Source organism: Saccostrea echinata, unplaced genomic scaffold, assembly GCF_033153115.1.
Source record: "Saccostrea echinata isolate AGI-Se365-2 ecotype Australia unplaced genomic scaffold, CSIRO_AGI_Sech_v1 ptg000003l, whole genome shotgun sequence".
Lineage (NCBI taxonomy): Eukaryota > Metazoa > Mollusca > Bivalvia > Ostreida > Ostreidae > Saccostrea > Saccostrea echinata.
Window position 1 is genome coordinate 8395504 of NW_026889752.1, and position 13940 is coordinate 8409443.

A 13940-nucleotide genomic window follows, 5' to 3' on the forward strand; every position below is an offset into this window, starting at 1 on the left:
AGTTTTATTCCTGGAAATTAATCTCCGTAACGATTAACTTCCGTAACGATGTTTTTACCGAAATTTTAACTTGATATCGGATTCATGCCAGACTTCAAGAATCATACTTCAGCGTTCTATACTGAAGATCAGAAAACGAAAAATTGGTCAAATTCAGCTTTATTAAAAAAAAAAAAAAAGACTTGCTCAAGCATTAACTTCCGTAACATTACCTAAAAATCAATGGTAAAATGAAATTGATGTAAAAAGTTAACTATACCAGATTTGTGGACAATTCTTTTATTTTTCAAGTTCACTGACATGTCCGTTAGAGAATTATGACGTTCAATTTGATATTTCAAGCAATATTTTTTTTTTCATGTTTTATACCCTGAATTGGTCCCTTTATCGTAGAATGACTGATATACTGTTAAGGAACAATCTCTACAACTTGACAGAAACGGAAAATGATATAAATATCGAAGTATTGGTATGACAGACAAGGAATTGATGTATATTTCCTTAGTTATCGTGCCTAAAAAAGCTCAGTGGGGATGGGGTTATATACACCAACAATTCGTCAGGAGCCTGCGAACAAGAATTAATCTGTCCTTCCCGAGGCGCTGATATACCCATCCAACAAATCTGTGGGATGTACGTAGAGTAGTAAATGATTCAGGAAATACCATTTGCATGTTGTTCTTGTTTTTTTTTTTTTTTTTCATGGTGTACATAAATGTAAAAAGAAATCCAAAAAAAAAAAAAAAAAAAAAAAAAAAAAAAAAAAATTAAAAAGGGTGGGGGAGGGGGTAGTCTTTTTCTGAATAAAAAATTGGATATATTGAGGTGTGGGAAATTGACCTTACTGTAAAAAACGGGGAGAGGTTTGCTACCATCCTTTCATGAAAATGTAAAAGTAATAAATTACTTCTAGAAAAAAGTAAGGGTTAAATGCAAGAAATTAATTCTAGGAAAAAGTCAGGGGAGCACCCCCTCCCACGATACTTCTTGTCTGTACGTAAGGCATTTTCCTCGGATATTATACAAAGTGATTGTTCCTCAATTTTGCTGTACACAACATTTGTTTTTCTGCAGCATTTATTTTCTCTTGCTGACGGCATCGAAACACAGTTACCACATGAAATCAGAATAGATAGTTGAATATTAATTTTTTTCTTTAATCTAAAAACTAAATAAGGGTGATGTAATTGATTTTGAAATATTCATTAATGAAAGCGTCTTATGGCGTAGCCAGAATGGAAGTGAAGTGTACGCAGAGAGCGGCAGGGGGTCGGGAGGTGAGGGTGTAAGGCTCCAACTTTAAAAAATCAAAATTTTATTATTACCAAATTACTATGATCTAACAACACTTCAATTAATGTTGGGGGGTGGGGGTAATCCCCCTTTTAAATAACATTTTGAATAGTAAAAGGTAAGATTTGGAAATAAGGGGGGGGGGGAGTGGGGTCCCCCCCCCCCCGTGAAGGCACAGAAGGTTCTGCCTTTTAACAGTTATTTCATTCATTTTGTGGCAAAATAAAAATTATGCCATGTAGTTTTTGCTTACAAAATAAAATAAAAGTATCAAAAACACGTATATATACTAAATATTAACTTTTAAATCATATACTAATAGATCATATCATTCAACGGTGCGCCTGAATTATTTCTCAAAGATCTTTTTTTTTAAAAAATCAATGTATCAAAGAACAATTACAAATCAATGAATGACTTGGCAATGGTTTAATAAAGGGTTTCAAATTTTATTAGAGTCATGATAATTTTAAATTCAAATAAAAACAGTATGACACAAAATAATTCGAAACACGAATATTTGTTGGATGGGAATGATTTTTTTCCGGATCTCTCTCCCTCTCTTCTTACTTATTTGTTTTTTGGGGGTTGGGGTGGGTGATGTGTACGCACTTGCGTATTTTCATATCTAGGCAGCTACGCGCCTGGAGCCTTCGGACGAAACAGAATCGGTCGAAGAAGAATAATCATTTTCATGTACTTTCCTTGATTGGCTCAAACATGTAGAGCCTAGTATTCTTAAATGAAAGATCTACCTCTGGTATATCAACATCTCCAATCCCTAAAATTTGCCATTTTTTAAGATAATTGAGAGCACTATATATATTATATTTATACTACTTATACTATATTTATATTATTACCACTATCAGTTTCTGATGTTGATTGTCTCTTATGACGTCACAAAAAGGGGAAGTAACTCTATTGATAAACGTTATTTTTAGCGATTTTTAAACAGGTAAATAAAGAAAACAACGAGGTTTAAAATTTTACGAATATTGTGATTCCCTCTTTTTAGCTATTATTTACAACATATATCATTTACAAGTGTTTCTATTTCCTATGAATTTGACCTTTAATAAAAATACCGTAATATCCTGCATGATGTATTTTTTTACCTTCAGTTATCACTAAACGATAATGGATTTGGCAAGATTAAAATCTGCGTTGTAATTTGTGTTTGTTTTTATTTTCATAAATGATTTCATAACTGCGTGAACACGGGTTGTTTAAATAAATTAGGGGACATACAGTTATTTACGGGAAAATAGTTGTTTGCATCCAGGAATGTTTTATACATGTATTATATAAGATGATTATCGATTGATGAAAAGAAAACAGAAATCAGGTACATTTTCCAAGAAATTTAAATATAGTACATATTTCTAACTTTTTTTTTTTAATTTATTTTTTTCCCGAAATTCGAATAATTTTTAAATCGCATTGTAAGTTTTAAAAAAGACTGTATTCCAATTGACGAGAAAGAGATTTAAATGAATTATCTGTTAGTACAGTTTTGGGTAGGTGTTCCGATTTTTTAAAAAGGGGGGGGGGGCATTGAATCCTTTTTCTTTTACACCGACTTTGTGTAAGTCATTCTTCAATCAGATTTTGTGCATAGCGAGTGTTCATTAGTGTGCCACCCCACCTTTCTTGGAAAGAAACCAAAAAAGAACTATAACAGTAAATAAAATATAATAGCAAGGAATATAAACACTGCTTTATTAGCGGCATGAATTTAAACATAATTCAAAAAGAAATATCTAAATTGAATGTTATCTGAGACAAACATAATAATGTTAAAGTAAATGACAGTATGATAAAATTTAAGATGACTAAAAAATCAGCTATTTGAATTATTTAAAAGAATATATATCAAGTTTCTTTAAGGGCAGGTACAGACCATTTTGTAAAATACTAAGCCTGATGAGGTCTTGTAAATGTTTTGACTGCTTTTATATCATTATGTACGTCACCTTTCATCGAATTTTGGTTGTGTGGCTTTATTATTGATTCATACACTTCATGCAATTAAAAAATCTATTAAGGGATCATATAAATATACCAGCTTTATCAGATATTCAATTGGATTTGATTTAGATACATATATTTAAAAAGCCCCCCCCCCCCCGGTATCTAAGTCCTACATGTGACAAAACTATTTTACTGTTTATAAAGTACCTGTAATTCTTTTTGTTTGTGGTGTCGATGTTTCTTTCGGGATTCTTCATTGAAATGTTCTAAACTTGCGTTTAATTTTTTTTATATTCAAAACATCGTGTCCACCCTAACAAAAAAGAAATACTATAGTTAACTCTGGTTTACAATAGTTTACTATAGTTAACAATAGTGATAACTTTGACACTATGAAGACTTGATTTACTTTAGTAATAACTTTGACACTTTGATTAACTATAGTGATAACTTTGACACTTTGATTTACTAAAGTGATAACTATGAAAACTTTGATTTACTATAGTGATCACTATGAAAACTTTGATTTACTATGGATAAAAACTTTGATCTACTATAGTGATAACTTTGAAAAAAAAATGATTTTCTATGATGATAACTATGACACTATAGTGATCATTTGAAAACTTTGATTTACTATACTGATCACTATGACACTTTGATTTACTATAGCTAACTATAGTTAACTATAGTAAACTATAATTAACTATAGTAAACTATAATTAACTATAGTAAACTTTAATTTAACTATTGTATTATTTTTTGTTAGGGCATACAAGGTAACTTAAGGAGATAGGGGGGATGAAGGTTCGAATATAATGGGAGTTATATTTAGATACACCGTTACCATGGAAACGGGATACACCCTTTAACCAAAACAAAACGGAACTTTTGCTGCCTTTTTGCACCCCAAAAATAACTCCTCAACAGGTGTATCGTTATATGTTTACATGATGGTCACTGCTAAAAAAAGAAAGTCAAGGCGTAGACATTTACAAATGCTGATTGCAACGTATCGATGAAAAAGTTTTCTCGTAATGAAGTTTAGACAAATAAATACGAATTACAATTAGTAAATTAGGTCTTTTTTTTCTGATTTACGTACATTAACGTGCATGTAAAAACAATAAGGAGAGGTGAATGTTTTAATTCTTTTTTTTAATTTCTAATGCAAACAGAAAAAAAGACTGATTTAAAATTAATGTGAATGGAAAAAAATATGAAATAAAAGAAGTAACCCAACGGATTATTGAAAGGATATTTATTTCAAAGAAATGAATTAAAACTATATAAAAGTTAAAAAGCTTTTCTGTTAATCTCCGATGTTATTTTTTTAATCAAACCTGTCTGGAAAAAAAATGCTCAATGTATGATAAAAAATGTGTGCATGATAAATCTTTTATAATTAAATTGAAATGAGAAATTAAAAAAAAACGATTTTTATGAGAAAGAATTTGAGAAGAAATAATTTATGAAAATGAATAAGTAATTATGTAATAATCTGAACATTTAATGGTACCTAGGGAATTATTATTTATAAATATGAAGTACCTAATTAAAGTAAATCTTAAATATCATAAACGCTTTCTCGGTCCCGATACTGAAATCGGGGTTCGTTTTGGTGTTCGCTCTGGGTCCACCCGAGGTGCGCTTTGGGTTCGATCTGGGCTTACACGGAGTCATCTGCGGAACCCGAGCCATCCCGGGGTTTGGTGAAAGTCCCCTTTTTATCACGTTGCTTCTGGTGAGTACTGTACCTGTGGTAAACGTCCTAGGTTTGACGGGCGTCTGGAACGAGAATCGAATACAGACCTCGCGATCTCGAATCGAACGTCCTACCACTAGGCTATGACTGGCCTACCAAGGGGGAAAATATTGATTTTAATAAGAAAATTAGAAAAATTGAAAGGTATATATACCTTTGTGTAAACAGACTATAAAAAATTACTCAATATGTTATCAATAAATTCAGTGAATGTAATTATAACAGATTTTTATGTGAATGAACAGTGACATCTTGTTCTTTAACAGTTTTTGCCGTTATTTTATCATATACAGATATGTCATTTTTATTCAAATTACACATGAACATGAGAAAAAAGATCGAAAGTGTACACATACATCCGTTAGTATGTTACATAGAATAGTTATATCAAACTGACAGACGGTAAAAACGGATGTCCTTGTACTTTAAAAAAAATATAGAGAGAAAGAAGTACGTGATTATATGCTCCATACTGCTAATATTTGATATCAAGGTGTCAAATTATCGAAGTTCCGTCTCCGTCTCATATGCAGCAATGGGAGAAGAACATATATACTTTTCAAAACCGGAATAAACTATTCTGACTCATACGTTACCTTGATAATACGAAATGATATGGACTTTTGCGGATATCCTCTTTGGAATTGATCACACTTAGTTAACTTTTTTAACGTAATGCAGTGAAGCATTGACCAGTTATTGTAAATTTTCTTTTTTTTTTTTTTTTACATCGCAATCCTCTTTCATATAAGGAGGAACTGCCCCATAAAATCAGTTTATAGAATGATAAGAATATCAAAGAAAAGAAAGAAAAATCGTTAAGATTTCATTCCTCCAAAATAACAGACAGATTATTATGCTGAGTTTATATTTCAATTATAATTTCTCTTCATTTCTCTTCAGCGAAATTTTGTGTGACATATCCTACGGCAAATGTTTCAGGCCAGTCTGCATTTATAACTGCTAGAGGTAACATTTTAAGAAATACGAAATGAAGCATGTATATTGCATAAAACAAACTTTTATCATACGTTCTATGCACTTTGTCCAGAATTTATAACAATCCAAACTACTGACACAAAGATGTACTGGATTAAGGAAAAGATATCGCTAATAGTAAATACTTAATTTTCAAATTATAGCTCTTCCATTGTAGGTACGGTCAATTATATGGAAAGGTATAAGATTTCTTTTTAATATATACTTGAGACTTCCACTTTGTAAGTAGTTTTATTTCCTTGATGTTTTAAAGTTTTGGAACATTTTTAAACCAAAAAATTAGTTTTATAATAAAATAAAGATTTTCTTGAAAAAGATTGTACAATTACTACATTGTATTTTTCATGAGATAAGTCATGACGGATTCAATGGGATTTTGTCATCATTGGTCTAATGTCATGTAATTGAGTTGATGTTAGCGGGTGCATAGCATTTAGAATAAGTATATTTACATATTTATTATGAAGAATGTTGTGAAAAAAAAAAAAAAAAAAATTGAGTTCATGTCCTTTTTCCTTATTTTGTCCCAGCAACCGTTTGCTATTTTTGTAATTCTTTTATATTTAATGAAAAGGATGAATCAATGAAATTTTGGGGAACAAACGTATCACAAATTTGCATGTTACATTGATTTAAAAAAAAAAATCTTGAAAGATAAGAAGTAAGTCACCTTTATTTAATATTATTTTTTTTTTTAAACTTTTCTCCGTAGTATTTTATTTTCTTTTTGTTTTAATCTGGGCTATATTTCTTGGGTGTGTCAGATTCACTGGCATGTCATACCTTCAGCTATAATCCTTGTTAAGTGTTATTCTTAATTCTTTCCAACTACGTAAGTTACTGCCCTGAATGAGCTTTACACCTCACCTCTCAATGTTATGACCTTTACTTTGACCAAATGGAATAGACCATAAAACGACACTGACTCCTAGGTCAGTATGATCCTTACTTATTCCTAATTGTGCATGTATATCCATTTGATTCCTCTTTTCTATATTTAATTTATGATACGAAATATGTCTTTGATTAACAGAACCATTGACCAATGTGTTTATTTTTTGTTGGAAAGTTCTAATTATAAATAATTAATTCAGAGATTGTAAAAACTTTTTTTTCTAATCGTTGTATCAGTACAAAAATCATACAGATTGCCTTTTATTTTGTATCAAATTTATATCCTGTCTGTTTAAATTGAACTGATTTTGAATGAAATCCTTTTTTCTAAGGTTGATAGGTTATCAAATTCTAATATATTTTCAATCTAGTTCATGTTACATGTATAATTAAATTCATGTTATCGAGTAAAAATAAAAGTGATACATATCTAGTAACATATGTTGTCACAAAACTATTATATATAAAGACAAATTTTTCTTAGACATATGAAAGAGACAAAGCCAGATTGGAAAACAATTGATAAAGGTAAGCCCGGTCTTATTTTCATACTAAATTTCAAAAAAATGCTTTTCATGAAAAAAAAATTATATATATTAAATACTTACAGGCGTGAATCAAAACTCATACTGTCATGTTTCTGTATCAATCTTTCAACGTCTTTTAATATTGAAATATCCAATGACCCCTAATTGAGCTAAATTTCCGTTTGCTCTTCTTTTGTTCATAGTTCCTCAATTTTTACACTTTTCATGACATTCTTCATGTTTTAGCAATGTCTTTCATATCAATATCTTGAATTTGTTATATATTTTTACATTTCCAGTATGAAGTCCGCATTGTTGATTTGCATTGTGCTCTTTACGTATCTTTTGTTCGTGGACGAAGCGGAAGCAGGGTGGAGGCGAGTGAGATGTCGTTGTGGGGGTCGATATGGAGCTGGTTGTGGGTGCTCATTCAAAAAGAGAAATGTGGTAATTTTAACCCTCTGAAAACAAAGACTTTTCATATAATGCATACATATTAACAGCTTTCTTCCATATAATTTTTTTTTTTATTTAAGACAAATCTAATTATTCATATACAAAATGTAAAGTTTATTCAAGCTAATACATGGTTTCATACATAAATTAATAGGAACAACTTGTGAAAAGATTTCCACAACCAGATGACGATTCCCGGGTAATTATATTTTCTATGTATGATTTTGTTGGGTAAAAACTTAAATATGTCTCTATGTTTATTCACTGTATTCTACATTACAGCTTGAGGAATTAACAAAGGCATTGAGAGATTAAAACAGAACGAAATGCTGATCGTGTAAACCAATGTATTCTTGGTATTAAAGTAAATAAAATTTAATTTGCATTTTCAATTTTTTTATTGCATTTACGGAAAAGGACCAAATACATCTGTAATTCTAAGATTCATTTTAAAAATCAAAGTCAAATCAAAATTTCAATGCATAAATCTTTAGGGAGAGACATGCATAGACAAATATCTCCACATATATTCATTTATTCATTTTTATCAATGTCAGCAAAAATATCGTTGATCAGAATGGAACACGTAATCACCTTTACATTAAACATCATTTATATTAATCTTGTAATTAAAAATATGTATCATAAAATAATTGTCTCCTATGTTTATTTATTCACTTTAGTAAGTGCAAACGGAAATATAACTTTTGTACACTAAGGAAGGAACATTTTAGATATGAAATTAATATTATTAAAAAGATAAAGGAAATAGTCAGTTACAAGTCAATTGTAATGTCTTAGTATACATATTATTCAGGTTAGATCATACAACCGAAAAAAAAAAAAAAAACAGATAGATTTTATGGGAAAATTTTAACCCCATGAAGAAATCAGTAGAATATGCATTTTCAAATGATTAAGCAATAGCAACCAACAAAGGTCCACCCAGAATGCATGACCAAAGCCCTTAGGTATATATAGGTATGAAAGGTAAGGGGGACTTAAGGATGGATCTTAGTTTTGAATAACAAAAATACATAAGAGATAAAACATAAATTTTGTCAAAGTTGCGAAACTTTATTATATAAACACAGACCCCGTCGCTCGCGTTTTCTACGGAGTTCGTAGTTGATCCTTACGTCTCGGATTCGAATCCTAAAGCAGGGCGTGCAGACAGGTCCTTAGGATGAGACAGTATAAACCAATTTCACGCGTCGGTGCTGGCACGAAAGAGATCCCTTACTGCTCAAAAAACCGTAAGCCCAGAGTACAGGTCTAAATTTACAGCATTCAACGGCAAGTGGTTACTTTTCAATATGAGTGAGAAATTCACGAAGGGACGTTAAACAAACAAACATATTTACATATACACAAAAAAAAAAAAAAACTTCTAATGCACTGACACTTGGAAGATATGATTGTGTCAACCAATTAACAATATCGTTTATGTGTATTCAGGTCTGTCTTGAGCAGGTACATTTACTAAAGAGAATGTCTGCTTTAAAAAGGGGGGGGGGGGTTGCAATGGAAAGTTATTTGTAAAATATATTTCAACGCCGATTCTGATTTCTTTGTTATATCCCTCTGGAGCTTTATAAATACTTATTTACAAATAAAATAGTCGCCCGCGTGGCGCAGTGGTTAGAGCGTCTGCTCTAGAGTCGCGAAATAAGAAGTTGATCTTTACATCTCGGGTTCGAATCCTCTGTGGGACGTGGAGACAGGTCCTTTGGATGAGACCATATACACCGAGGTCCCGTGTCGCAGTAGTGCTGGCACGAAAAAGATCCCTCACTGCTCAATGGCCGTAAGTGCCGAGTATAGGACAAAATTTGCAGCTCTCCACCGGCAAGTAGCGGCGTCTCCATATATGAGTGAAAAATTCTCGAGAGGGACGTTAAACAACAAACAAACAAAAACAAATTAAATACTAAGTGTTATAAATACTTTCTAAGTTTTAACCCGAAATTGTGTTTAAGGAAGGAGGTTAAATTAGAAAGAGAGGAAAGTTTGCATGAACGAGGACTTTGAGAAATATTTCATTATTATTGCCATGCAATCATTAAGGCAATTTTAGACTAATATTTCACTGAAAAATTGATTGAATAATTGAGAAGTACGTGTATACAGTATATTGAAATCCCAATATCAATGACATTCAAAAGAACTAATTTAAACATCTTTTATTAAATGAGTAGTGACATCTTAATCTTTAAAAGCTCTACTGGCTATATACAGTATAATTTGTCCAAACCGGCTACCCCCGGTTCCAGAAAATTGGCCGGATTAGACAGAATCCGGAATGTATGAAAAATGCAGGAAAATATTTGAAATTTAATTTCGATGTTTTATTTACGAGTGCAATATATAATATATAAATAAATGATTAAAATCAATCAATATTTTGGAGTCTAGAAATTATTAAAGAACATTGCATGTCTTACTGTATTTTTTCTTTTTCGTTCAAAAAGTTTGGGACTTAACGTGAAATGTTACCAGAGTCAAAATCTACAGACTCGTATATTATACTAAGTATATCACGCGGCTCGGGTTTTGCATGTCAAAGAGCACATTCAATATAACTATAAACACAACTATTTACGATCTGATAATTATTGGCTTGAAATTTTAATTTTTATGAAAAATTTACGCCCCCCCCCCCCCCCCCAATGTAATGGCGCATTTTTGGGACGAGACGTTTGAGTTTCGATCCCGATATATATTTTGATTTGCAAATCGTGTACCTATATTGTATTATTTTTTATTAAACAGTGTGATATGGAGTTAAAATCAAGTTAAATGTGTGAGTACTTTTTTTTTTAATTACTTGTAATCTAATCTTATATTTCTTCAAGTGGGCTGTGTCACCGCCGCGTTTTAGTTCATCTCATGGCACTCATGTAAACACACGTTAGCACATCTCACAAAAGGTGTTAATTGCTTTGAAGTAACTCAGGTTATTATGCGTGGCCGGATTAGAGGAAATAATTACCTTTAATTATGAGCAGTTGGGACCAGTATGGCCGTTCGGAATACAGAATAGACAGTATCCGGTCTACACAGAATTTTTTTTCTAATACATTTATTAAAAAAGTACATGGGACTAAAATTTATAGCCGGAATGGACAAAAATCCGGAGTACTCAGAGTCCGGATTAAACAGATTTTAATATATATATATATATATATATATATATATATATATATATATATATATATATATATATATATATATATATATATATATATATATATATATATATATATATTACATCGTTATAAACGAACTCTGAAGCGTGGACGTGCAAATACGTGTACATCTCTGAGTGTTTTATTTTTTTTTCTGTGAATCAAGCCGACAGTCAGAGAAAATGATGCCTTTGTGCTAACAATAATGAAAAGAGACGTGCATGACTATATATCTGTTGCATATATTTGATATCAAGGTATCATATTATTGATGTTCCATCGTGAATGCAGGGATGAGAGAAAATATTTTCAAAAACCGGATTTATCTATATTGACTCATATTGTACCTTCATCAGAAAGGATATTCATAATGCGGATATCCTCTTTGACATTGATCGCATTTTGTTGATTTCAACTTTGCACAATGCAGAATTGATCACCTTCTTTCTTTAAATGTATTCTTCGTAAAAGTAAATTATGCATGGTGATTTAATTGAGAATAAATACTTCTATTATTTATTTTTCTGTACTTAAAATTACATAATACATTTGTAATATGTATGAAACTCGAAAGAAATCCCATACAAAAGCATTAGGGAGAAATAATAAACAAGGGAAAATTTAAAAAGTATTAAAATCATAAAAATGTAGTTGGAATAAAAGGCAAATATCATTGAAATATTGCCATAATTAAATCGTACAAATTGGTTAACAATTGTTAATTTACTATAAAATACAAGTATTCACAATATTCAAATAAACATATCCATGTAATACTGTTGAAATCCTTTTTTCCCATACAAAATATGCTGATTTCTTATTTCTTTTTTTTTTTTTCTATATTGTTGAATTGTGTAGTATTGAAGGTTGAATGTAATCGGCATTTATATTCTTTAAAGGTAACATTTAAGACTTTTCAGTACAATTAATATTCCTCATTTACTAAGTTACGACCCTGAATGCGTTTCATACGTGACTTCTTAATGCCATGATCTTGACTTCGAATGAATTAGGGTTTTTTTTTTTTTGACTGACTCTTAGGCCACGAGCAACCTTCCTAATTCTGAACAACACTACTTCATGTATACCCACCTTCTTCTTCTCTACATTTAATTTATGACATTATGAAATAATTCAAGAAAAAGGATGTGGAAACAGAACAATTGACCCATGTATTTTTAATTGAATATTTCCGATAATACACTGTAGAAAGAGGCTGTTAAACACCTTGTTTTGTAATGGAATATTAATATTTTAACTGTAAAAAATATTTTGTTTGCCTTTAAATTTGTATGAAATTAGAATTCCGGATGTGCAAACTGAAATGACTTCACATGGAATTTTTTAAGGCTTATACATGTAGAATTAATTAAAGGTTTAGCTCAATACATACTATTTGTTTTTACTTGTTACAACATGCTGCAATTTTATTGCAAGCAGATGCTGTAAAGCTCATCTATTTGGTGATACCCAAAAAAATTCAAAATGAAATCCACCGTAACATTTGTTGTTTTTTAACTATTATATATAAATGCATAAATTTCCCTTTTACAAAAGACAAAGTCAGATTGAAAAGGTAGGTTAGATATTATTTTTTTTTTTACTAACATTCAAAAAAGTTTCATGTAGTGGTTTTATTTTATGAAATTGATTCCTATGTTGTTGTTTTTTTTCTTTTGATACTTCGAGGTGTATCAAAAGATTTAGATTGCATTAACTGTTACTATCGTTTAATCCTGAAACATTCTATTGATCTCCATTAATCGTCATCTCTATGTGCCCTTCTTTCAATAATCTTTCATATTCCTCCTTTTTTGGCGCTTTTTGATTTCGGTGTTTTCATATCTTTTTAGTGGATTTTCTTTATTTGATACATTTCCAGAATGAAGACCACAGTGTTGCTCTGCATTTTACTTTTCACGTATTTTCTGTTTGACGAAGCGGAAGCAGGCTGGAGGAGACGATGGAGGGTGCGTTGGAGGCGTGTGAGGTGTAAGTGTAGGGGACTTGGATGTGGATGCACATTTAAGAAGAGAAATCTGGTAATTTTAAGTCTCTGAAGACAATTTTTTTTCATTAAAAAACATGATTATTAGCATCATCCTTGTATATAATACTGTTTTGCATGATGAGATAATTTCCCTCCAACTCTTATTATTCAAATTTAAATTTTTTCTTGTATGTTACACTGCATAATAGTAACACCGTTCACGTTTTTTTTTAATGTTCATTTTTACTGACGAATGATGTCTTTTCTACTAGATATTACATGATTTTTTTTATTCATTAAATAATAGGAACAACTTGAGAAAAGATTTCCACAACCAGATAACAATGCCCAGGTAATTTTACTTTATGATGTATGGTTTTATTTGGGGAAAACTTAATTCATATTAGTGCAATCATTAAATTAATACACTTGAGTTTTTGAAACGATCATGTGTTAGATTGTACATGAATTACATAAGACGAAGCAGAGTAAAGCCGCTAAAATATGATAACCGCTAACATAAGTACCATTACAGTTAATCGTTTCATGATATGTATTATTACAGCTTCAGGATTTGACAGCAGACGCAATGAGAGATTGAGTCAATACGAAATGCTGGTCGCTAGTACCAATGTCCACTTTATTTTCAAAATAAATGAAATTTAAGTTGCATTTTAAATTGTTTTGTTGTTTGTCCAGCTGTACTTACGGAAAAGATCATTCATGTCAAAGCTTATTTTACAATTTAAAGTCATGTAATGAAAGCATGAAAGCATAAATTACTGGGGTAAGACATTTATTCTCACATATCTCCATACTGATGCGCGCTCATGAGATTTAATTTCTTTCGGAAG

The 13940-nt window shown here is 30.8% G+C and overlaps 1 long non-coding RNA gene across 1 annotated transcript; it reads left to right on the forward strand.

Annotated features, from left to right (window-relative positions):
- The first annotated feature begins 13003 nt into the window (after positions 1-13003).
- On the forward strand, positions 13004-13765 carry LOC133178831 (uncharacterized). The gene is made up of 3 exons (XR_009720045.1): positions 13004-13138; positions 13394-13438; positions 13658-13765. It is a non-coding gene; the product is annotated as an uncharacterized LOC133178831 (long non-coding RNA).
- The last annotated feature ends 175 nt before the right edge of the window (positions 13766-13940 follow it).